The sequence below is a fragment of the Clavelina lepadiformis genome, chromosome 4 (assembly GCF_947623445.1).
Source record: "Clavelina lepadiformis chromosome 4, kaClaLepa1.1, whole genome shotgun sequence".
NCBI classification, from domain to species: domain Eukaryota; kingdom Metazoa; phylum Chordata; class Ascidiacea; order Aplousobranchia; family Clavelinidae; genus Clavelina; species Clavelina lepadiformis.
The window spans coordinates 17,359,072-17,382,780 of record NC_135243.1 but is presented as its reverse complement, the minus strand read 5'-3'; the positions used below and the strand labels follow the sequence as shown (position 1 = coordinate 17,382,780).

Here is a 23,709-nt window from a genome sequence, read left to right as displayed (position 1 = left end):
CCTCGACCTCCAAACGTTCCTATATCGCCCGCCACAAGACGCCAAACTGACGAACTCAACCAGCCAGCAGACAGACGACAATCTTCTGGCCGCCGCCCAGTCACATGATTTGCTGCTTGATGGTTATTGGACCGTGACAGTGGAGATATTTTGTGTCTATCCCGTGGAGGCCATTTCTTGCATTTTTCAGCTTTTTGCTATCAAACTGGGAAATACCCTAAAACGATCGCTTTCATTAGTACTCACAACAAATGTAGTAACAGCAGCAGCAGCACAGTTGACTTGAAGAAACTTTCACAAGATAAATCGGGGATTTATCCATTTTATCAAACCATTCCTGCTGTCACACAGGGCCGACAGTCAATTTCTCATTTTACCCGTGACGCAGGTGTACAACATTTATCCCATAGACATTAATCGATCGTTTGACATCGATCAATCCATCCGCCCATCGTCTTCTTTTTTTTTTTTTTTTTTTTCCCCTCCTTCTCCTCCTCTTCTTCTTTTCCTCAGACTACTTTAATACAAACAAGAGTATCCCACCAGGGTGGGAGATGGGCCGAAGCAGCAGGTACTGCAATAGCTGCACAACCCTCAAACGAGCAGGCGCAAGCGCCTAGCGTCGTTCACCGTTCAAAAATCCGTTTAATCGAAGAGCAGTTCAATGAACTGCGTCCCAGGGATTAAACTGAGAAGAACAGATACTACACTTGATCTTAGCTCTTGAGAGCCGAGAAGCGATACCTCTAAATCTTCCCGGACTCTTTTTATTCTTCTCAAAATCCTCCTCGACCTCCAAACGTTCCTATATCGCCCGCCACAAGACGCCAAACTGACGAACTCAACCAGCCAGCAGACAGACGACAATCTTCTGGCCGCCGCCCAGTCACATGATTTGCTGCTTGATGGTTATTGGACCGTGACAGTGGAGATATTTTGTGTCTATCCCGTGGAGGCCATTTCTTGCATTTTTCAGCTTTTTGCTATCAAACTGGGAAATACCCTAAAACGATCGCTTTCATTAGTACTCACAACAAATGTAGTAACAGCAGCAGCAGCACAGTTGACTTGAAGAAACTTTCACAAGATAAATCGGGGATTTATCCATTTTATCAAACCATTCCTGCTGTCACACAGGGCCGACAGTCAATTTCTCATTTTACCCGTGACGCAGGTGTACAACATTTATCCCATAGACATTAATCGATCGTTTGACATCGATCAATCCATCCGCCCATCGTCTTCTTTTTTTTTTTTTTTTTTTTCCCCTCCTTCTCCTCCTCTTCTTCTTTTCCTCAGACTACTTTAATACAAACAAGAGTATCCCACCAGGGTGGGAGATGGGCCGAAGCAGCAGGTACTGCAATAGCTGCACAACCCTCAAACGAGCAGGCGCAAGCGCCTAGCGTCGTTCACCGTTCAAAAATCCGTTTAATCGAAGAGCAGTTCAATGAACTGCGTCCCAGGGATTAAACTGAGAAGAACAGATACTACACTTTTTTTTTTTTTTTTTTTTTTTCTAACGATATTAAAATTCAATAATAAAGAAAAAAACAATATAGTTTTCGGGTTTAACAAGCAGGAAAGAAAATATTTTGCGGATTAAATTGAGATTTCACATTTGGGAAATTCCAAGGAGACGTGGTCATAATATGGTAAGTCCGATATACAATAAATGAGAAAATATAAGCACAGTAGGTTATAGGTGATGTAGAAACACATTTCCATGCATAAGAACGACAATAGAGCATTGATATTCCAATCCGTAATTTTTCCAGTTAAAACCAGTAAAAATTAAAATAGTTATTATGAATTATATGAATTTTGCCGAAATTATATGATTTGAGAAGTGATTGCATTAGGGGAATCCCAGGAAAAAGCCGGTACGGTTTTTGATTAGGCCAAGATTGGGAGAGGTTAATACATGTTACACATACATTTATCAGTAAAAAACAGTTAATAATATGGATTACCATTATGAGGTTGCATGTTTCATGTATTATATATTGGTTAAAAGGATAATTCAGTGTTTTAAACCGGTTTTTCCCAGGTTATAGGTGGCAATTGAGAATTTTAGATATGGTATATATAGTACACATATTTACATATATATACACATATTTATGAGCAAAATACAGGTAGTAATATAGTTTACCGGCGTGGGGTTGCATGTTTCATGTACAACATCATGTCCAGTAGGATATTCCAGTGTTTTTGATCAGTTTTTTTCAGGTTGTAAGTTGTAATTGATGATTTAGTTATGGGTGGAGTTCATGCATGGTGTTGTTTCATCATTTTGGATTGTAAAGGCATTGCAAATGGATTATCATCATCATGGTTGGTTTCAGTATAAGTAGAGTAATGTTCATTTCGTTGTGCAGTCCATGAAGAAGTTTGAGAAGTTGTTGAAGATGATGAATTTTCAGGTTTCAGGTAATTACAATAAGTATATACATATTATGTTAAGTTTCATAATTTATGATGAAAGTAGATAAAAAAAAGAGGGGGTTATGTAGTTATGGTATACATTTCAGAATAAAGAGTACATTTACAATAAGATATGTTTTACAGTAGACAAAAAAAACAAATGGATATTTGCAAAAGTTTAAGAGGGGGCATCGAAAAATTTCTAGGCCTAGTTGTGTGATAAAATATAGTTTCTATAATGAGGGGGGAAGTTATATTTAGTGGGTTTTGGGGGTGAAAGAAGTAAGTACATTATATAACGAAGGGTGAGAATTGTATAGATTAGAGGTGTAGAATAAGCAGAGTCTTCTTCTTGTTTATCTTGAGTTTGTTGTTGGTGGGCGAGAGGAGAGTTCAATCTTCCAGGAGATAATGTCTTTTAAATTTTGTTCGAATTTTCCAGAGGATGCTGTTGGTTGTCGTAGTTTTGTCTGTCATGTAGGAATTTTCTTCATCTAGGGCTTCTTTATGTGCTATAAGGGTTGATTTGAAAATGTTCAGATAGTGTAGGATTTTTTCCGAGTCTTTGGTATCTTTTTGAAAGCTATTGTAGAGAATTAAATTTTGGTGGAGAGGGGTATTTATTGTAAACCATTGTAGTAAATCTGATTGAATGTGAGAGAGAATTTCTTTGGCTATGGGGCATTCAATTAATACATGGGTGATGTCATCTTTCTGAGATTTGCAGAATTTGCAGTCTGTTAAACGAATTTCTTGCTTTGAAGTTGTGAATAATTTCTTCTTCTTGTAAAAGGATCCCCAGAGAAAGCCTCGATGGGCGATCAGATATGAATGGCTTCTTTGCATTAGTGTTGGTGTCCATTTTCTTGTATTTTTTAGGTTTATATTTTTCCATGAGATCATGTTTTGCTGCTGACTGTAAATTATGGAGGGAGATTGGTGGTCGTTTAGGATTAGCTGGTATAAGGTCTTCTGATTGTATTCTTCGAGTAGCATAATCTTTTTGTTATTATTGGCCTGATCATAAATGTCCAGAGTCTTTGTCCAGGTAAAATTTGGTTGTGGTCTGTATTTGATGGCATTTGAAAAAAGATTTGGAGCAATTTTCATTAGTTTGGTCCCAATATTGTGTTTTGCCCAATTTGAAAAGAAACTGTTTTTATTATTTTCTGAGGATAGACGTTTTATTTTGTACAGGAAGGCTGATTGGATCCGGGACTGGGCATGTAGGATTTGGAGACCTCCTTGTTTGAAAGGGGCGATCAGTTTTCTTCTGGCTAAAGGTTCTAATCTTCTGGGATACCAAAGGAATTTGAAAATAAGGTTGGAGATTGAATTTCGAATTTTACTTGGTGGTATAAATAGTGTTGCTGTCCGCATGATGTGAGGTAGAAAGAGGGAGTTTATAATATATTTTCTTCCGAGAATTGAGAGTCTTCTTGTTTTATGAAGGTTGTTTAATTTCTTGAGGGTGCATAGAGTTTTTTCCCAGTTGAGAGTAGCAGAGTCTTCTGTCAGTGAAAAGGTGATTCCGAGAATTGTTATTGTAGCGGCGATTGGAATGTTTGGAAATTTCTGACTGATTTGAGTTTTTAATTTGTCTGTTGATATATAGAACATGGATTTGTTTTCATTCAGCTTGAGTCCGGAAAAATGACTAAACTTTTTGATGATTTTCAGAGCTTCTGCAACTGTGGATGTATTCTTGGCCAAAAGGATTGTATCGTCTGCGTATTGTTGAAGGTTGAGATGAACAGATCGTACTGTTGGGCAGTTCGGAAGAGGAACATTCGAGATTTTAAGGGCCAACACATTGGTGACTATGGTAAATATCAGCATGCTGAGTGGGCATCCTTGTCGGACGCCGCAAGAGATTGTGATTCCTTGAGAGAGACCGTGTGCAGTCTGAATGAAAGCGAGGGGTTTGTCATAAATTATTTTGATCCAGTTTACTATGGAACTGGGTATATTCATTTTGTTGAGAAGTCTAATAAAGAAATTGTGGTTCACTTTATCGAAAGCTTTGGTAAAATCTAATTTTAAAATGGCTAGTCCGTCTTGATTGTCCTTTTCTTGTTCCAGTGCCGCTTGGATGTTGAGGAGAATGGTGTCTATTGATCTTCCGGGGATACCGCATTGTTGGGTGTCTAGAATAAAATTTGTCACAAGAGGGGTAAGTCTATTTTTTAGTATTATACTGAGAATTTTATAGTCCATATTGAGAATAGATATGGGTCTCCAGTTTTTGATTAGTAGTTTGTTTCCAGATTTTGGGATAAGACGAATGATTGCGGATCGCTGTGACTCAGTCAAGCTGGAGCTGAAATAACAGTTGTTAAAATTTTCTTGAAGGAGGGGTGCCAAGATTTCCGAAAAATGTTGATAAAAGCGGGCAGTGAGGCCATCCAATCCAGGTGAGGAGTCTTTATTTAGGCGTATTATAGCTGCTTTGACTTCTGAGATGTGTATAAATGGGGAGGGTGTTGTTTGGGAATCAGGTGGTAGTGAAGGAATGCTTGATAGGTAATGGGATAGTTCTTCTTCTTCGTCGATGTGGTTTTGGTTGTCATTTTTGGTCCATAAATGGGTGTAGAATTCATGAATGGTATTTTGAATTGATATAGGATTATTGGTGATGGAATCTTCGTCGGTTTCGTCTAATTGTAATTGGTTGATGTTTAGTTTCCGTTGTTTTTTTTTTTCCATTAATTTAAAAATTTGGGAAGGGGCTTCGTTGTCGGTGACAGCTGTGATTCTGGCTCTGATTCGGTCTCCATTGTGTAGTTCTTCTTGTAATCTTTGTATTTTCTGCTTAATTTGGATGATTTCTTGGTTTGACTGTGGGAGGAGGTTGACGTTGAGAGTTTCCAGTTTGCTTTGATGATTGTTTATGATTGTTTGAATTTTCTTTTTCTTCCTGCTGGCCAGGTGAATAATGATTCTTTTGATATTTTTTTTGAGCATTTCCCACCACATTAGTGGATGCTTCGCATGGAGAGGTTTTTTTGCAAAAAGGAGAATTTCATTCTTTAGTTGTTTACATATATGTGGGTCTTCCAGTAGGGAGTCGTTCAGTTTCCAGTGTGTTTTTTTATATTGACAGTTGGGTCTTGAGTGAGATGTTTGAAGTGAGATTAGGTTTCCAAAGATGTGATCCGAGAGATGCGCTGTGGAGATATATATTGATTGTTGAAGTTTGGATGTCAGAGATTTACTGCAATAGATTCTATCTATTCTGGTGCTGGCTTTTGCGGTGATGTATGAGTAACTTTTTTGATTTGGGTGGAGAAGACGGAAGGAGTCGACGATGTCAAGTAGTTGTATACATTCTGTCATTTTCCTGTGGTCATTTCGGATGGTAATTTTGTTAATTGTGTCATTGTTTTCCAGAACGAAGTTGAAATCTCCTAGCCAGATGATGTCGACATGGGGGGTGGCGATGAGGTGTTGGTAGATGTCTTCCAGTTGTTGAATTCTTTCTATGGACGAGGAGGAGGAAGTACCAGAGGTAAGATAAGAGTTGACAATTATGATTGCCTTGCTGTCAATTTCTAATTTAATCATTTGTGAACGGTATTTCGAGATAATTTCGTGATGTTTGACCTGTGAAGCTACATTATTCGGTATTATTAAGACTGTTCCAGCTTTGAAATATTTATTTCTCTCTCTTTTGTCTGGGGCATTGGTAAAAACAGTCAGATTGTTTCTTGTTTGCCAGATCCGGAGTTGTTTTTCGTCAATTCTGTGGGCTTCCTGAATAGCCAAAATGTCGATGTGATATTTTCGGATGAAGAAGGGGATATGCTGAAGGGATTTGGTAAGTCCATTGCAGTTTATTGTGGTTAAGGTTAGAGAATTGTCCATGTTTTTGATTGTCGTCATCGGATTTAGTTACCTGATACAAAATGTTCTTGGTATGCGTGTTTAAGATTTCTTGCTTTTGGGTTTACTCCCATGTTTCAATTTCTTCGAAGTTGTTGGATTGTGAATGGGGGAGCGTTTTCCTTGAGATCCTTTCAGCTGCCTTTCGGCTTCGGAGGTGTCTAGTGGAGAGACAGTCTGAAAGTCAGTAGAGCTGTTGGACTCGTCTGAAGTGGATGGTTTTTCGGTTTCTGAATTAACAATGGCGGTGGTGGCATGAATTTTGGGTGTTTTGGATCTTGTTTGGGTTTGTTCTGGTGCGGGGTCTTTTTTTTCTTCTTTTTCTTCTTCTGTAACTGTAACTGGAGGCGTTGCTTGAGGGTTGGGTTGATCCGTCGGACCAGTGGATGATGTAGAGGTTTGTTTGGATGTTTTTTGTTTATTTCCCCATGTTGAGTTAGGGGAGAGAGCAGAATTGCCTGAGGCGGAGGGTTGCTTTTTATTTTTTATTTTTTTGCAGGTTTCGATTCGGTGACCGAAGTTTCTGCAGTAAGCACATTTCAGGATAGGAGATCCCGGAAGAGAAATTGATACGGCTTGCCCGTTGATGAAGATTTGATTAGGAAGTAGGTCTTCTTTGAGTTCGTCTATTTGAATGTGAAGATATTCATTATGAAATTGAGGGAAACCCTTGTGTGAACCAAATTTGTATCTTCGTAGATTGCCCCAGTTTCTGGATTGGACAAGATGAATGATCTCCTCATCTGGGATGTCGAGGGGGACCGGGTACAGCGTGACCGTGGTCGGAGGAGGAGCTGGTTCCTCCACCCACATGGAGAACGAAGCACCATTTGTTTTGGTTATAACTTGTTGCATTGCGAATTTTGTTTTCATCTGTTTTATGAGATGTTTGGAGTCGTCATCTGATTTGAATGTAATTGAGTAAATCTGCTCTTTATAATTCACTTGGGTCATGCCAAAGATGTTTTGCGATAGGTAGCATAAGGGACCGTCATCTGTGAACAGCTCCATAAATGTGGTTATATCAAATGTTTCAGAAACTTCTTCCTTGTCAAAATGGCACAGAAGCGTACGCGTTTGTTTAAAAAACACCATAATTGATTTCTATGGTTTGATAAATGGGGGTTTCCCTCAGAATAATGGCGGGAAAATGGGTGCAAGTTAGGCCTAGAAGGTCTAGGTTCAAGAAGCCTTGAAAAGGCACTTAAACGTAGGCCTACGGTTAAAAGGTCAGGTTTTCCAGAGACTACACCGTGAAAACAGCCTATCTACCAAGTTTCAAAACTTGGGAGAGGCCAGAACCTGAACTGTGAGTGATTGAAAAAAAAGCCGGCAAATTTGTCGGTTTTTTGGCTATAGCTCTAAAAAGAGCTTTTTGCTAATAACTGAATAAACTTTCTGTGAGAAAGTTTTAGCTGATCGGTTTAAAAAGATTTTAAACTATAACTGGCTGCCTAAAACTGCCTAATAGATGAGATTAGCTTAGATACAGTTTTGGACCTGAGGAGCTCGAAAAACACGTCCGAACCCGACAGATACTACACTTGATCTTAGCTCTTGAGAGCCGAGAAGCGATACCTCTAAATCTTCCCGGACTCTTTTTATTCTTCTCAAAATCCTCCTCGACCTCCAAACGTTCCTATATCGCCCGCCACAAGACGCCAAACTGACGAACTCAACCAGCCAGCAGACAGACGACAATCTTCTGGCCGCCGCCCAGTCACATGATTTGCTGCTTGATGGTTATTGGACCGTGACAGTGGAGATATTTTGTGTCTATCCCGTGGAGGCCATTTCTTGCATTTTTCAGCTTTTTGCTATCAAACTGGGAAATACCCTAAAACGATCGCTTTCATTAGTACTCACAACAAATGTAGTAACAGCAGCAGCAGCACAGTTGACTTGAAGAAACTTTCACAAGATAAATCGGGGATTTATCCATTTTATCAAACCATTCCTGCTGTCACACAGGGCCGACAGTCAATTTCTCATTTTACCCGTGACGCAGGTGTACAACATTTATCCCATAGACATTAATCGATCGTTTGACATCGATCAATCCATCCGCCCATCGTCTTCTTTTTTTTTTTTTTTTTTTTCCCCTCCTTCTCCTCCTCTTCTTCTTTTCCTCAGACTACTTTAATACAAACAAGAGTATCCCACCAGGGTGGGAGATGGGCCGAAGCAGCAGGTACTGCAATAGCTGCACAACCCTCAAACGAGCAGGCGCAAGCGCCTAGCGTCGTTCACCGTTCAAAAATCCGTTTAATCGAAGAGCAGTTCAATGAACTGCGTCCCAGGGATTAAACTGAGAAGAACAGATACTACACTTGATCTTAGCTCTTGAGAGCCGAGAAGCGATACCTCTAAATCTTCCCGGACTCTTTTTATTCTTCTCAAAATCCTCCTCGACCTCCAAACGTTCCTATATCGCCCGCCACAAGACGCCAAACTGACGAACTCAACCAGCCAGCAGACAGACGACAATCTTCTGGCCGCCGCCCAGTCACATGATTTGCTGCTTGATGGTTATTGGACCGTGACAGTGGAGATATTTTGTGTCTATCCCGTGGAGGCCATTTCTTGCATTTTTCAGCTTTTTGCTATCAAACTGGGAAATACCCTAAAACGATCGCTTTCATTAGTACTCACAACAAATGTAGTAACAGCAGCAGCAGCACAGTTGACTTGAAGAAACTTTCACAAGATAAATCGGGGATTTATCCATTTTATCAAACCATTCCTGCTGTCACACAGGGCCGACAGTCAATTTCTCATTTTACCCGTGACGCAGGTGTACAACATTTATCCCATAGACATTAATCGATCGTTTGACATCGATCAATCCATCCGCCCATCGTCTTCTTTTTTTTTTTTTTTTTTTTCCCCTCCTTCTCCTCCTCTTCTTCTTTTCCTCAGACTACTTTAATACAAACAAGAGTATCCCACCAGGGTGGGAGATGGGCCGAAGCAGCAGGTACTGCAATAGCTGCACAACCCTCAAACGAGCAGGCGCAAGCGCCTAGCGTCGTTCACCGTTCAAAAATCCGTTTAATCGAAGAGCAGTTCAATGAACTGCGTCCCAGGGATTAAACTGAGAAGAACAGATACTACACTTGATCTTAGCTCTTGAGAGCCGAGAAGCGATACCTCTAAATCTTCCCGGACTCTTTTTATTCTTCTCAAAATCCTCCTCGACCTCCAAACGTTCCTATATCGCCCGCCACAAGACGCCAAACTGACGAACTCAACCAGCCAGCAGACAGACGACAATCTTCTGGCCGCCGCCCAGTCACATGATTTGCTGCTTGATGGTTATTGGACCGTGACAGTGGAGATATTTTGTGTCTATCCCGTGGAGGCCATTTCTTGCATTTTTCAGCTTTTTGCTATCAAACTGGGAAATACCCTAAAACGATCGCTTTCATTAGTACTCACAACAAATGTAGTAACAGCAGCAGCAGCACAGTTGACTTGAAGAAACTTTCACAAGATAAATCGGGGATTTATCCATTTTATCAAACCATTCCTGCTGTCACACAGGGCCGACAGTCAATTTCTCATTTTAGCAGTGACGCAGGTGTACAACATTTATCCCATAGACATTAATCGATCGTTTGACATCGATCAATCCATCCGCCCATCGTCTTCTTTTTTTTTTTTTTTTTTTTCCCCTCCTTCTCCTCCTCTTCTTCTTTTCCTCAGACTACTTTAATACAAACAAGAGTATCCCACCAGGGTGGGAGATGGGCCGAAGCAGCAGGTACTGCAATAGCTGCACAACCCTCAAACGAGCAGGCGCAAGCGCCTAGCGTCGTTCACCGTTCAAAAATCCGTTTAATCGAAGAGCAGTTCAATGAACTGCGTCCCAGGGATTAAACTGAGAAGAACAGATACTACACTTGATCTTAGCTCTTGAGAGCCGAGAAGCGATACCTCTAAATCTTCCCGGACTCTTTTTATTCTTCTCAAAATCCTCCTCGACCTCCAAACGTTCCTATATCGCCCGCCACAAGACGCCAAACTGACGAACTCAACCAGCCAGCAGACAGACGACAATCTTCTGGCCGCCGCCCAGTCACATGATTTGCTGCTTGATGGTTATTGGACCGTGACAGTGGAGATATTTTGTGTCTATCCCGTGGAGGCCATTTCTTGCATTTTTCAGCTTTTTGCTATCAAACTGGGAAATACCCTAAAACGATCGCTTTCATTAGTACTCACAACAAATGTAGTAACAGCAGCAGCAGCACAGTTGACTTGAAGAAACTTTCACAAGATAAATCGGGGATTTATCCATTTTATCAAACCATTCCTGCTGTCACACAGGGCCGACAGTCAATTTCTCATTTTACCCGTGACGCAGGTGTACAACATTTATCCCATAGACATTAATCGATCGTTTGACATCGATCAATCCATCCGCCCATCGTCTTCTTTTTTTTTTTTTTTTTTTTCCCCTCCTTCTCCTCCTCTTCTTCTTTTCCTCAGACTACTTTAATACAAACAAGAGTATCCCACCAGGGTGGGAGATGGGCCGAAGCAGCAGGTACTGCAATAGCTGCACAACCCTCAAACGAGCAGGCGCAAGCGCCTAGCGTCGTTCACCGTTCAAAAATCCGTTTAATCGAAGAGCAGTTCAATGAACTGCGTCCCAGGGATTAAACTGAGAAGAACAGATACTACACTTTTTTTTTTTTTTTTTTTTTTTTTTTTCTATTAACGTTATTTATATTTGAAATAATAAAGACAAAATAATTCAGTTTTCGATTATAGGTTACGATAATTATTTCGTTTGGTTATGTGTGAAAAAATACGATAAAAAATGCAATTTTGTTATTTTGAGTTATATGATGTTCACGGGAATTTTATGATTTAGCAAAATTTCACATTTGGGGAATTCCAAAAAATCATGATGCGAACATTTGGTGGCAATATTCGACATAAAAAAATAATACACAAATGTAGTGAAAGTACAAGTATTACAATGGGTTCCAAGGATAAATTTATATATTAATTGATAATTATCAGTGGAGTGGTTGTTCCAATCAGTTAAGCAATTGGAAAAAGGTTGGGAAAATACAAAGAATTGAAAAAGTTATTTTGAATTATATGATGTTTCGGGAAAATTTATGATTTATCCAAATTTCATATTAGGGGATTTCCAGAGGTTAGTAATTTTGTGGATCCATTGAACATTGTAAAAAACACAAAAAAATGAAAAATACACACATATATGGATATTTAGAGTAAATTAAGTGACAATTATACATATTTAGTTGCATTATCATGTATATATTATGATTTTATTCATTTAAATAATGTTGTTTTCACAAAATAATCATAGTTGTTCATGTTCCATGCATAATATAGTCATATTATGGTCATTACATAAGAGTACATCAGAATAAAGTGTGCATAGAGTTGTCCATTTGGTTTTGGTTTGTAAGGCGATTGTTTTTGTTTCATCGTTGATGGTATTCCAGGTTCATCATTGGTAGTAGATCATTGTTTGGATGGTCGTCATCGGTTTTCATTTCATAAGTGGTTTCAGTTGATGATTGTTGAATGTTGGTTCATCGTTCCATGTCAGTTTCGCAGCAGTATTTTTGTTTTTATTTTTTTATAGTCATATTTTTATATTATAAATTGGGGTGATGGAGGTTTGGGAGGTTTGGGAGGGGGTGAGAGAAAAGAAAAAAAGAGGATTATGTACTTTTCTTTAGGAAGTTTAAGATAATTACTTGTATCGTTTATATTTATTTATTATTTTATCATATTTTTTTATTCTATTGGTACATCTTAAGGATGTATTTAGTATTATATATGTTAAATATAAGATATGATGCTATGATAGTTGTCTTAAGGTAAGGTATGGGTTTATTTATGCATATTCCATATTTTTCATTTTATATATATTGTGGTCTAGGTCTATGTATAGTTTATTTAGGTTAACTTTAGTATTATTTCCTGTTTATGACCAAGTAAGCCTATTATATCTGATAGTTATAGTATGTGATGCTGTAACAGACATCTTAGGGTAATTTATATATATATTCATTTATTATGTACAGTATTGTATTATATTATTGTATATATATTGTGGTTTAGTCTTATATATAGGTTATTTAGGTTAATTTCAGTATTATTGTTATTTATGATCAACTAGGCCTATTTTATCTGCTAAGTATAGGATGTGATGCTGACAGGCATCTTAAGGTATATATATATTGTCATTTGTTGGGTTCCGAGGATATATTATATATATATATGCTGCTTTCTAGGCCTATATATAGATTATTTAGGTTAAGTTCAGTATGGTCTAATATTCTCAAGTTCTATTTCTATAATTAGAGTAAACTGTCATTCATCTGTCGTTGCTTTATTTATTTATTTCTCTTCGTTGGTGATCTAGGGATGATTTTATCCAAATCTTGGTTCCGTGAAGTTGATGGTTTCTTCTTTTCTTGGGATGTTGCTTGATTTTTGATGATTTTGAATTTGCATTTTATTTTCCATAATGTTTCCTGCATTTTTCTGTTAGTGTTGGTAATGTATTTATTGCTTTTGTCTTGATTTTCTTTCAGCTGGATGATTTCTTCTCTGTATATTGTTAATAGTTTCCTGATGATGTTGATTTTTGGCATGTCATTTGGAAGTAGGTTGTACATGATGGCTCGTTGTAGATTGGAAAGTTGGGTGTTGGTTTCTTCTTTGATTGTGTCGATAATGTACTTTCTAATAATATTTGTAGTTTTACATTGGAGTAAGACATGATTTATGGTGTCCCTTTCTGTTGAGCAGAGTTTACATTTTACTTTGCGAATTTCATTAGATTTTGTCTTGTATAATTTTTTCTTGTCGTAGAAGGATCCACAGATGAAGGCTTTGTGTGCTACTTTGTATGATAGTGATTGTTCTGCTAGGGTGAAGAAGTTGCAGTTTTTTATTTTTAAAAGAATATTTGTCCATGGAATTGGTTGATCTTGGTCATCTTTGATGTCAGATTGGGTGCATTTTTGTTCCAGAAGGGTACGGTACAATTCTTTTGATGTTGTCGCGTGCATCTTATAGGCTAGGAGGTTGTATTTTTGAAGGATGTCCCATCTTTTTTTCCATGTTTCATTTGGTTTGGGTCGATGCGGTATAGAATTGGAGTAGATGTTTGGATTGATTTGTTTTACGAGGGTTCCCATGTTGTACCTGGCCCATTGTATGAAAAAGGAGTTTTCATAATTATCTTCTTGTATTGTGGTTGTCATTGAGATTAAGTATGTAGTAGCACATTTCATTTCTATGTCTGGTATTTGAAGTCCTCCTTTGTTGTAGGGTGCAATAAGTTGTTTTCTTGCTTGAGGTTCTATGATTTGGGGATACCATAAGAATTTGAAGATTTTGTTTTCTATTTGATTTATAGTACTCTGTCTAGGGTAGAAGATGGCTGCAACTTGTAGTATATGTGGTAGGATGAGGGCATTGATGATATTTTTTCTTCCCAGTAGTGATAATCTTCTGGATTTGTGTTGATTTATTATCTTCTCGATTTTGTTAAGGGTTTGATTCCAGTTGATGTTGGCGGTGTTTTCTGTCATCGAAAAAATGATTCCTAGGATCTTGCTTGTGTTTTCTTTGGTGCTATTTGGGATGATTTGTTTAATTTCATTATAGAGTGGGTCCGAGTTGCAGCAAATGATGGTTTTGTTTTGATTAATTTTTAGTCCTGATTGTCTTGAGAAATTTCGTAAGGTCTCGATTATTTCGTTCAGTGATTCTTTTTCTTGAATGAAGAATGTGATATCATCAGCGTATTGTTGGACCGTCAGATGCTGATTTCCCACAGAGCATCCATGAATGTTGGGATTTTGGATGATTTTATATGTCAGGGTGTTAATAGCTATTATGAATAGCAGCATGCTTAACGGGCATCCTTGTCTTACTCCTGATTGAACGTTGATTGGGTTGGTTAGGTTTTGACTTATGCGGATTCTTGCTTGAGGATTTTTGTACATGATTTTTATCCATTTGATGATCGTTTTTGGTATGTTCATACGTTTCAGTGTCATGATGATGAATTGATGGCTGAGGTTGTCGAATGCTTTTTTAAAGTCAAATTGTAGGATGGCCAATCTTGATTTTGTGTCCTGGGATTGTTCCATTGCTGCTTGTATATTGAGATGTATTTTTCTAATGTTTCTTCCAGGAAGTCCACATTGTTGGTGTTGAAGGATGTGGTCTTGAACGTACGGTATCAGTTTATTTTTTAGAATCATACTCAGAATTTTATAGTCTGTGTTTAATAATGCTATAGGCCTCCAGTTCTTTATTTCTTCTTTGTTTCCTTTTTTTGGTAGTAGTGTTATGATTGCCATATACTGTGATGGAGTTAGTATTCCTCTCAGATAGGTGTTGTTGTATATTTCTTGCAGTATTGGAAGCAGGATTTGTTGATGTGCTTTATAAAATTCTGTGGTTAGGCCGTCGGATCCGGGGGACTTGTTGTTGTGTAATTGCTCTATTGCTGTCTTGATTTCTTCTTTTGATACAAATGGTGTTGGTTCTTTTCCATTATCTGATGTTATAGGTGGTATTGTTGATAGATATTGTTGACATTGTTCTTTTGATGGTTGTGTGTCTTGGTTCCATAGTTGATCGTAAAACTCATATGCAATTTGTTCAATTCCTTCTATTTGTGTGATTTTTGTTCCTTGTGCACTGATTAAGCATTGTATGTCTTTTTTCCCTTGTTTCTTGTTTTCGCTTCTGTAGAATAGTTTTGTTGGCTCTTCGGCATCATCAAATATTTTTGTTCTGGATCTTGTCATTGCTCCTTTGTCTCTTTGTACCTGTATTTTCTTTATAGATTCTTGTATTTTCATGAGTTCATTTTGGTCTGTAGGGTTCGTCGAGTTTTTGATAGTTTCTCTTCGATATTGATAGTATATCATTTTTTCCTTTTGTTGTTTGTGTATTTGTTTTGAGAGTATTTGATAATGTTGTCTCAGTTTTCTTTTTGTGTAGTCCCACCATTCTAGGGGGTCTGTTGTTCTTCTCGGGTTTTGGATACAGTTTCTAATTACAGTATCAGTGCTTGTGCGTTCCATTTCCTGATTGAGAATAGATGAGTTTAGTTTCCATAATTTTATTTGTCTTCTTCTTGGTGGGGTTGAAAATCTCAGTGTAATTAATGGTCCATATTTGTGATCGGAGAAGTGGTTATTCACATAAGTAGATTGAATGGTCTTGGTCTGTAGATCTTTTGGGATGTAAATTCGGTCTATTCTTGTAGCCGATTTTTTTGTAATATATGAGAAGACGTTCTTTTGGGGATGGAAGCATCGGTAGGAGTCGCATAGTTGAGTTTTGGTGATAAGATTTCTTAGTGTTTCTTGATCTGGTCTTGCTTGGGTTGGATTTATGGTATCTTCAGAATCAATTATCATATTGAAGTCACCTGCCATGATGATTTCATTGGATGTATTCGTTTCTATGTGTTGCGCCAGTTGTAGAATTTGTTCTTTCCTGCAGAGTATGTTTTGATATGCTCCACCTGATTTTAGATATACATTTATGATTGAGATTTCCTTGTCTGCAATACTTATATTAATTTGCTGGATTCTATTTTTGATGATAATGTGTTGGTCTTTAAGAAGAAGTCTTTCTCTATTTTTCCGGGTGATGATACAAGTACCATTTTTGAAGGGTCTTGTGGTTGTTCTTTTTTCTTCTGTGTTTAGATATACTTCTAGGTTGAGGTTTTGTGTCCACATTCGAATGGCTTCCTTGTCGATGAGGTGGGTTTCTTGAAGGCAGAGGATGTCTATTTCATTGTTCACTATGTATTGTTCTATGTCTTGTAGAGAGGGCATGATACTATTACAGTTTATTGATGCTATTACTATGCTAATGCCCTCCATCGGAAAGATTTCTTCACTTGCTTGTTGTTTGATGTTGATTTAATGAGGGGATGTTGATTTGCTTCTTTGTTTTTTTGGTGTGGGAGTGTCACTGCCCGATGTGCCTCTCCCTCTTTTTTCTTGAACTTGAAATGTTTCAAATGTTTTAATGGTGCTTGGGTTTGTTGAATTTAGTAATTGTTCAAGGTAGCTTGCGTTTTCTTCTATAGACGTGGTGGTGTCTATGTCCGTGTCCATTATGCTGTTGTTGGGGGCGGTGTTTGTGTCGGATTGATCGTCATCTTCTGGGGAACTATCTGTTTCCATGTTTTTGTTGGTTTTGGAGCTGCATCCCTGCTCGTCTGATTTTTGTTGAGGTTCTTGTTGCGGGGGGGTTTTGTGGAGTCTTGTTGTTTCGTCTTGTTGATTTGTGGAGTTTGTTTCTGATTTGTTTTGAGTGGTGTTGGAGGGTGTATTGAGGACGGCATTTCTATAGGATATGATTCCTTTTCCCGTCGGCTCAGATTGTACTGGTGGAGTTGATTTTTTTGGACATTCTTGAATGTTGTGTCCTATTGCTTTGCAATAATTACATCTGTTTCGTTTCCTTGACGACATAATTATTTCAACTGGTTTCTCATTAATTGTGATTTGTTCTGGAATATTATTTTCTTTAATGTCCTCGATAAGGAGGTGCAGATATGAGTTGCGGAACTCTGGAAACTCTCGGTAATGGCCAAACTGTTGGCGAAGAAGCTTGCCCCATTGTTGTTGTGTGACAATATCGGCGATTTCTTCTAGTGGTGTTTCGAATGGAACTGGGTGGAGGGTGATGGTCGTTGCTGGGGGTCTTGGTTCTTGCACCGTGATCCCGATTTGAGTACCATCATTTAGATGGATGAGTTGTCTTGTTGAAAATCTTCTTTTAAAGAAGTGCATTTGTTCTGCACTGTTTTCTGCCTTGAAGGTGATGGAATATAATTTTCTTATGTGGTTGATTTGAGTGATACCAAAGATTTCTTTTTTGGCGTGTGAGAATGGTCCTTCCGCCCGGAAGAGGTTCATGAAGTCGCTTATGTTGAAGGGGTAATCGGTTGGGCATTGTACCTCGAAGTTGAGGGTACGAACCTGTTTGAAAAGAACCATTTTTGAATAATGGTATTCGTTAGGGGGATTTCCGCAAAAAAGGCGGGAAAAATTGGCGTGGTTAGGCTAGGCCTAGTTAGAAAGCCTTCTAAAGGCGTTCTAGCGTAATTAAAAGGAGAAACCTTGACTTTTTTAGGTTATATAACTGATATTTAGGCTAATTACCAAAAATCAGAACTTAAGATAGGGTATTTCCTAGGTTCTAGGCAAATGAAAAAAAAGCCGGCAAATTTTCCGACTTTTTAGGTTTAGCTCTAAAAAGAGCTTTTTGTTGAAAACTGAGAAAACTTTCTGTGAGAAAGTTTTAGATAATTACTTTATAGAGATTTTAAACCATAGATAGCTCACTAAGACTGTCTGATCGCTGAGATATTCTGAGATATAGATCTGGACCTGAAGAGCTCGAAAAACACGTCCGAACCCGACTGATACTACACTTGATCTTAGCTCTTGAGAGCCGAGAAGCGATACCTCTAAATCTTCCCGGACTCTTTTTATTCTTCTCAAAATCCTCCTCGACCTCCAAACGTTCCTATATCGCCCGCCACAAGACGCCAAACTGACGAACTCAACCAGCCAGCAGACAGACGACAATCTTCTGGCCGCCGCCCAGTCACATGATTTGCTGCTTGATGGTTATTGGACCGTGACAGTGGAGATATTTTGTGTCTATCCCGTGGAGGCCATTTCTTGCATTTTTCAGCTTTTTGCTATCAAACTGGGAAATACCCTAAAACGATCGCTTTCATTAGTACTCACAACAAATGTAGTAACAGCAGCAGCAGCACAGTTGACTTGAAGAAACTTTCACAAGATAAATCGGGGATTTATCCATTTTATCAAACCATTCCTGCTGTCACACAGGGCCGACAGTCAATTTCTCATTTTAGCAGTGACGCAGGTGTACAACATTTATCCCATAGACATTAATCGATCGTTTGACATCGATCAATCCATCCGCCCATCGTCTTCTTTTTTTTTTTTTTTTTTTTCCCCTCCTTCTCCTCCTCTTCTTCTTTTCCTCAGACTACTTTAATACAAACAAGAGTATCCCACCAGGGTGGGAGATGGGCCGAAGCAGCAGGTACTGCAATAGCTGCACAACCCTCAAACGAGCAGGCGCAAGCGCCTAGCGTCGTTCACCGTTCAAAAATCCGTTTAATCGAAGAGCAGTTCAATGAACTGCGTCCCAGGGATTAAACTGAGAAGAACAGATACTACACTTGATCTTAGCTCTTGAGAGCCGAGAAGCGATACCTCTAAATCTTCCCGGACTCTTTTTATTCTTCTCAAAATCCTCCTCGACCTCCAAACGTTCCTATATCGCCCGCCACAAGACGCCAAACTGACGAACTCAACCAGCCAGCAGACAGACGACAATCTTCTGGCCGCCGCCCAGTCACATGATTTGCTGCTTGATGGTTATTGGACCGTGACAGTGGAGATATTTTGTGTCTATCCCGTGGAGGCCATTTCTTGCATTTTTCAGCTTTTTGCTATCAAACTGGGAAATACCCTAAAACGATCGCTTTCATTAGTACTCACAACAAATGTAGTAACAGCAGCAGCAGCACAGTTGACTTGAAGAAACTTTCACAAGATAAATCGGGGATTTATCCATTTTATCAAACCATTCCTGCTGTCACACAGGGCCGACAGTCAATTTCTCATTTTACCCGTGACGCAGGTGTACAACATTTATCCCATAGACATTAATCGATCGTTTGACATCGATCAATCCATCCGCCCATCGTCTTCTTTTTTTTTTTTTTTTTTTTCCCCTCCTTCTCCTCCTCTTCTTCTTTTCCTCAGACTACTTTAATACAAACAAGAGTATCCCACCAGGGTGGGAGATGGGCCGAAGCAGCAGGTACTGCAATAGCTGCACAACCCTCAAACGAGCAGGCGCAAGCGCCTAGCGTCGTTCACCGTTCAAAAATCCGTTTAATCGAAGAGCAGTTCAATGAACTGCGTCCCAGGGATTAAACTGAGAAGAACAGATACTACACTTGATCTTAGCTCTTGAGAGCCGAGAAGCGATACCTCTAAATCTTCCCGGACTCTTTTTATTCTTCTCAAAATCCTCCTCGACCTCCAAACGTTCCTATATCGCCCGCCACAAGACGCCAAACTGACGAACTCAACCAGCCAGCAGACAGACGACAATCTTCTGGCCGCCGCCCAGTCACATGATTTGCTGCTTGATGGTTATTGGACCGTGACAGTGGAGATATTTTGTGTCTATCCCGTGGAGGCCATTTCTTGCATTTTTCAGCTTTTTGCTATCAAACTGGGAAATACCCTAAAACGATCGCTTTCATTAGTACTCACAACAAATGTAGTAACAGCAGCAGCAGCACAGTTGACTTGAAGAAACTTTCACAAGATAAATCGGGGATTTATCCATTTTATCAAACCATTCCTGCTGTCACACAGGGCCGACAGTCAATTTCTCATTTTACCCGTGACGCAGGTGTACAACATTTATCCCATAGACATTAATCGATCGTTTGACATCGATCAATCCATCCGCCCATCGTCTTCTTTTTTTTTTTTTTTTTTTTCCCCTCCTTCTCCTCCTCTTCTTCTTTTCCTCAGACTACTTTAATACAAACAAGAGTATCCCACCAGGGTGGGAGATGGGCCGAAGCAGCAGGTACTGCAATAGCTGCACAACCCTCAAACGAGCAGGCGCAAGCGCCTAGCGTCGTTCACCGTTCAAAAATCCGTTTAATCGAAGAGCAGTTCAATGAACTGCGTCCCAGGGATTAAACTGAGAAGAACAGATACTACACTTGATCTTAGCTCTTGAGAGCCGAGAAGCGATACCTCTAAATCTTCCCGGACTCTTTTTATTCTTCTCAAAATCCTCCTCGACCTCCAAACGTTCCTATATCGCCCGCCACAAGACGCCAAACTGACGAACTCAACCAGCCAGCAGACAGACGACAATCTTCTGGCCGCCGCCCAGTCACATGATTTGCTGCTTGATGGTTATTGGACCGTGACAGTGGAGATATTTTGTGTCTATCCCGTGGAGGCCATTTCTTGCATTTTTCAGCTTTTTGCTATCAAACTGGGAAATACCCTAAAACGATCGCTTTCATTAGTACTCACAACAAATGTAGTAACAGCAGCAGCAGCACAGTTGACTTGAAGAAACTTTCACAAGATAAATCGGGGATTTATCCATTTTATCAAACCATTCCTGCTGTCACACAGGGCCGACAGTCAATTTCTCATTTTACCCGTGACGCAGGTGTACAACATTTATCCCATAGACATTAATCGATCGTTTGACATCGATCAATCCATCCGCCCATCGTCTTCTTTTTTTTTTTTTTTTTTTTCCCCTCCTTCTCCTCCTCTTCTTCTTTTCCTCAGACTACTTTAATACAAACAAGAGTATCCCACCAGGGTGGGAGATGGGCCGAAGCAGCAGGTACTGCAATAGCTGCACAACCCTCAAACGAGCAGGCGCAAGCGCCTAGCGTCGTTCACCGTTCAAAAATCCGTTTAATCGAAGAGCAGTTCAATGAACTGCGTCCCAGGGATTAAACTGAGAAGAACAGATACTACACTTGATCTTAGCTCTTGAGAGCCGAGAAGCGATACCTCTAAATCTTCCCGGACTCTTTTTATTCTTCTCAAAATCCTCCTCGACCTCCAAACGTTCCTATATCGCCCGCCACAAGACGCCAAACTGACGAACTCAACCAGCCAGCAGACAGACGACAATCTTCTGGCCGCCGCCCAGTCACATGATTTGCTGCTTGATGGTTATTGGACCGTGACAGTGGAGATATTTTGTGTCTATCCCGTGGAGGCCATTTCTTGCATTTTTCAGCTTTTTGCTATCAAACTGGGAAATACCCTAAAACGATCGCTTTCATTAGTACTCACAACAAATGTAGTAACAGCAGCAGCAGCACAGTTGACTTGAAGAAACTTTCACAAGATAAATCGGGGATTTATCCATTTTATCAAACCATTCCTGCTGTCACACAGGGCCGACAGTCAATTTCTCATTTTACCCGTGACGCAGGTGTACAACATTTATCCCATAGACATTAATCGATCGTTTGACATCGATCAATCCATCCGCCCATCGTCTTCTTTTTTTTTTTTTTTTTTTTCCCCTCCTTCTCCTCCTCTTCTTCTTTTCCTCAGACTACTTTAATACAAACAAGAGTATCCCACCAGGGTGGGAGATGGGCCGAAGCAGCAGGTACTGCAATAGCTGCACAACCCTCAAACGAGCAGGCGCAAGCGCCTAGCGTCGTTCACCGTTCAAAAATCCGTTTAATCGAAGAGCAGTTCAATGAACTGCGTCCCAGGGATTAAACTGAGAAGAACAGATACTACACTTGATCTTAGCTCTTGAGAGCCGAGAAGCGATACCTCTAAATCTTCCCGGACTCTTTTTATTCTTCTCAAAATCCTCCTCGACCTCCAAACGTTCCTATATCGCCCGCCACAAGACGCCAAACTGACGAACTCAACCAGCCAGCAGACAGACGACAATCTTCTGGCCGCCGCCCAGTCACATGATTTGCTGCTTGATGGTTATTGGACCGTGACAGTGGAGATATTTTGTGTCTATCCCGTGGAGGCCATTTCTTGCATTTTTCAGCTTTTTGCTATCAAACTGGGAAATACCCTAAAACGATCGCTTTCATTAGTACTCACAACAAATGTAGTAACAGCAGCAGCAGCACAGTTGACTTGAAGAAACTTTCACAAGATAAATCGGGGATTTATCCATTTTATCAAACCATTCCTGCTGTCACACAGGGCCGACAGTCAATTTCTCATTTTAGCAGTGACGCAGGTGTACAACATTTATCCCATAGACATTAATCGATCGTTTGACATCGATCAATCCATCCGCCCATCGTCTTCTTTTTTTTTTTTTTTTTTTTCCCCTCCTTCTCCTCCTCTTCTTCTTTTCCTCAGACTACTTTAATACAAACAAGAGTATCCCACCAGGGTGGGAGATGGGCCGAAGCAGCAGGTACTGCAATAGCTGCACAACCCTCAAACGAGCAGGCGCAAGCGCCTAGCGTCGTTCACCGTTCAAAAATCCGTTTAATCGAAGAGCAGTTCAATGAACTGCGTCCCAGGGATTAAACTGAGAAGAACAGATACTACACTTGATCTTAGCTCTTGAGAGCCGAGAAGCGATACCTCTAAATCTTCCCGGACTCTTTTTATTCTTCTCAAAATCCTCCTCGACCTCCAAACGTTCCTATATCGCCCGCCACAAGACGCCAAACTGACGAACTCAACCAGCCAGCAGACAGACGACAATCTTCTGGCCGCCGCCCAGTCACATGATTTGCTGCTTGATGGTTATTGGACCGTGACAGTGGAGATATTTTGTGTCTATCCCGTGGAGGCCATTTCTTGCATTTTTCAGCTTTTTGCTATCAAACTGGGAAATACCCTAAAACGATCGCTTTCATTAGTACTCACAACAAATGTAGTAACAGCAGCAGCAGCACAGTTGACTTGAAGAAACTTTCACAAGATAAATCGGGGATTTATCCATTTTATCAAACCATTCCTGCTGTCACACAGGGCCGACAGTCAATTTCTCATTTTACCCGTGACGCAGGTGTACAACATTTATCCCATAGACATTAATCGATCGTTTGACATCGATCAATCCATCCGCCCATCGTCTTCTTTTTTTTTTTTTTTTTTTTCCCCTCCTTCTCCTCCTCTTCTTCTTTTCCTCAGACTACTTTAATACAAACAAGAGTATCCCACCAGGGTGGGAGATGGGCCGAAGCAGCAGGTACTGCAATAGCTGCACAACCCTCAAACGAGCAGGCGCAAGCGCCTAGCGTCGTTCACCGTTCAAAAATCCGTTTAATCGAAGAGCAGTTCAATGAACTGCGTCCCAGGGATTAAACTGAGAAGAACAGATACTACACTTGATCTTAGCTCTTGAGAGCCGAGAAGCGATACCTCTAAATCTTCCCGGACTCTTTTTATTCTTCTCAAAATCCTCCTCGACCTCCAAACGTTCCTATATCGCCCGCCACAAGACGCCAAACTGACGAACTCAACCAGCCAGCAGACAGACGACAATCTTCTGGCCGCCGCCCAGTCACATGATTTGCTGCTTGATGGTTATTGGACCGTGACAGTGGAGATATTTTGTGTCTATCCCGTGGAGGCCATTTCTTGCATTTTTCAGCTTTTTGCTATCAAACTGGGAAATACCCTAAAACGATCGCTTTCATTAGTACTCACAACAAATGTAGTAACAGCAGCAGCAGCACAGTTGACTTGAAGAAACTTTCACAAGATAAATCGGGGATTTATCCATTTTATCAAACCATTCCTGCTGTCA

At 39.9% G+C, this 23,709-nt stretch overlaps 12 non-coding genes and 1 pseudogene across 12 annotated transcripts; all 13 read right to left on the bottom strand.

Moving 5' to 3' along the window:
- Nucleotides 1-549: 549 nt before the first annotated feature.
- On the bottom strand, nt 550-742 carry LOC143457803 (U2 spliceosomal RNA). Its single transcript, XR_013117478.1, has one exon. It is a non-coding gene; the product is annotated as a U2 spliceosomal RNA (small nuclear RNA).
- Nucleotides 743-1,335: 593 nt separating this feature from the next.
- LOC143457890 (U2 spliceosomal RNA) lies at nt 1,336-1,558 on the bottom strand (annotated as a pseudogene).
- Nucleotides 1,559-8,478: 6,920 nt separating this feature from the next.
- On the bottom strand, nt 8,479-8,671 carry LOC143457802 (U2 spliceosomal RNA). The gene has a single exon (XR_013117477.1). It is a non-coding gene; the product is annotated as a U2 spliceosomal RNA (small nuclear RNA).
- A 593-nt stretch (nt 8,672-9,264) lies between these two features.
- On the bottom strand, nt 9,265-9,457 carry LOC143457800 (U2 spliceosomal RNA). Its single transcript, XR_013117476.1, has one exon. It is a non-coding gene; the product is annotated as a U2 spliceosomal RNA (small nuclear RNA).
- Nucleotides 9,458-10,050: 593 nt separating this feature from the next.
- LOC143457799 (U2 spliceosomal RNA) lies at nt 10,051-10,243 on the bottom strand. The gene has a single exon (XR_013117475.1). It is a non-coding gene; the product is annotated as a U2 spliceosomal RNA (small nuclear RNA).
- A 593-nt stretch (nt 10,244-10,836) lies between these two features.
- LOC143457904 (U2 spliceosomal RNA) lies at nt 10,837-11,038 on the bottom strand. The gene has a single exon (XR_013117560.1). It is a non-coding gene; the product is annotated as a U2 spliceosomal RNA (small nuclear RNA).
- A 7,372-nt stretch (nt 11,039-18,410) lies between these two features.
- Nucleotides 18,411-18,603, bottom strand: LOC143457798 (U2 spliceosomal RNA). Its single transcript, XR_013117474.1, has one exon. It is a non-coding gene; the product is annotated as a U2 spliceosomal RNA (small nuclear RNA).
- A 593-nt stretch (nt 18,604-19,196) lies between these two features.
- Nucleotides 19,197-19,389, bottom strand: LOC143457797 (U2 spliceosomal RNA). Its single transcript, XR_013117473.1, has one exon. It is a non-coding gene; the product is annotated as a U2 spliceosomal RNA (small nuclear RNA).
- A 593-nt stretch (nt 19,390-19,982) lies between these two features.
- LOC143457796 (U2 spliceosomal RNA) lies at nt 19,983-20,175 on the bottom strand. The gene has a single exon (XR_013117472.1). It is a non-coding gene; the product is annotated as a U2 spliceosomal RNA (small nuclear RNA).
- A 593-nt stretch (nt 20,176-20,768) lies between these two features.
- Nucleotides 20,769-20,961, bottom strand: LOC143457795 (U2 spliceosomal RNA). Its single transcript, XR_013117471.1, has one exon. It is a non-coding gene; the product is annotated as a U2 spliceosomal RNA (small nuclear RNA).
- Nucleotides 20,962-21,554: 593 nt separating this feature from the next.
- LOC143457794 (U2 spliceosomal RNA) lies at nt 21,555-21,747 on the bottom strand. Its single transcript, XR_013117470.1, has one exon. It is a non-coding gene; the product is annotated as a U2 spliceosomal RNA (small nuclear RNA).
- Nucleotides 21,748-22,340: 593 nt separating this feature from the next.
- Nucleotides 22,341-22,533, bottom strand: LOC143457792 (U2 spliceosomal RNA). The gene has a single exon (XR_013117468.1). It is a non-coding gene; the product is annotated as a U2 spliceosomal RNA (small nuclear RNA).
- A 593-nt stretch (nt 22,534-23,126) lies between these two features.
- On the bottom strand, nt 23,127-23,319 carry LOC143457791 (U2 spliceosomal RNA). The gene has a single exon (XR_013117467.1). It is a non-coding gene; the product is annotated as a U2 spliceosomal RNA (small nuclear RNA).
- Nucleotides 23,320-23,709: the final 390 nt, after the last annotated feature.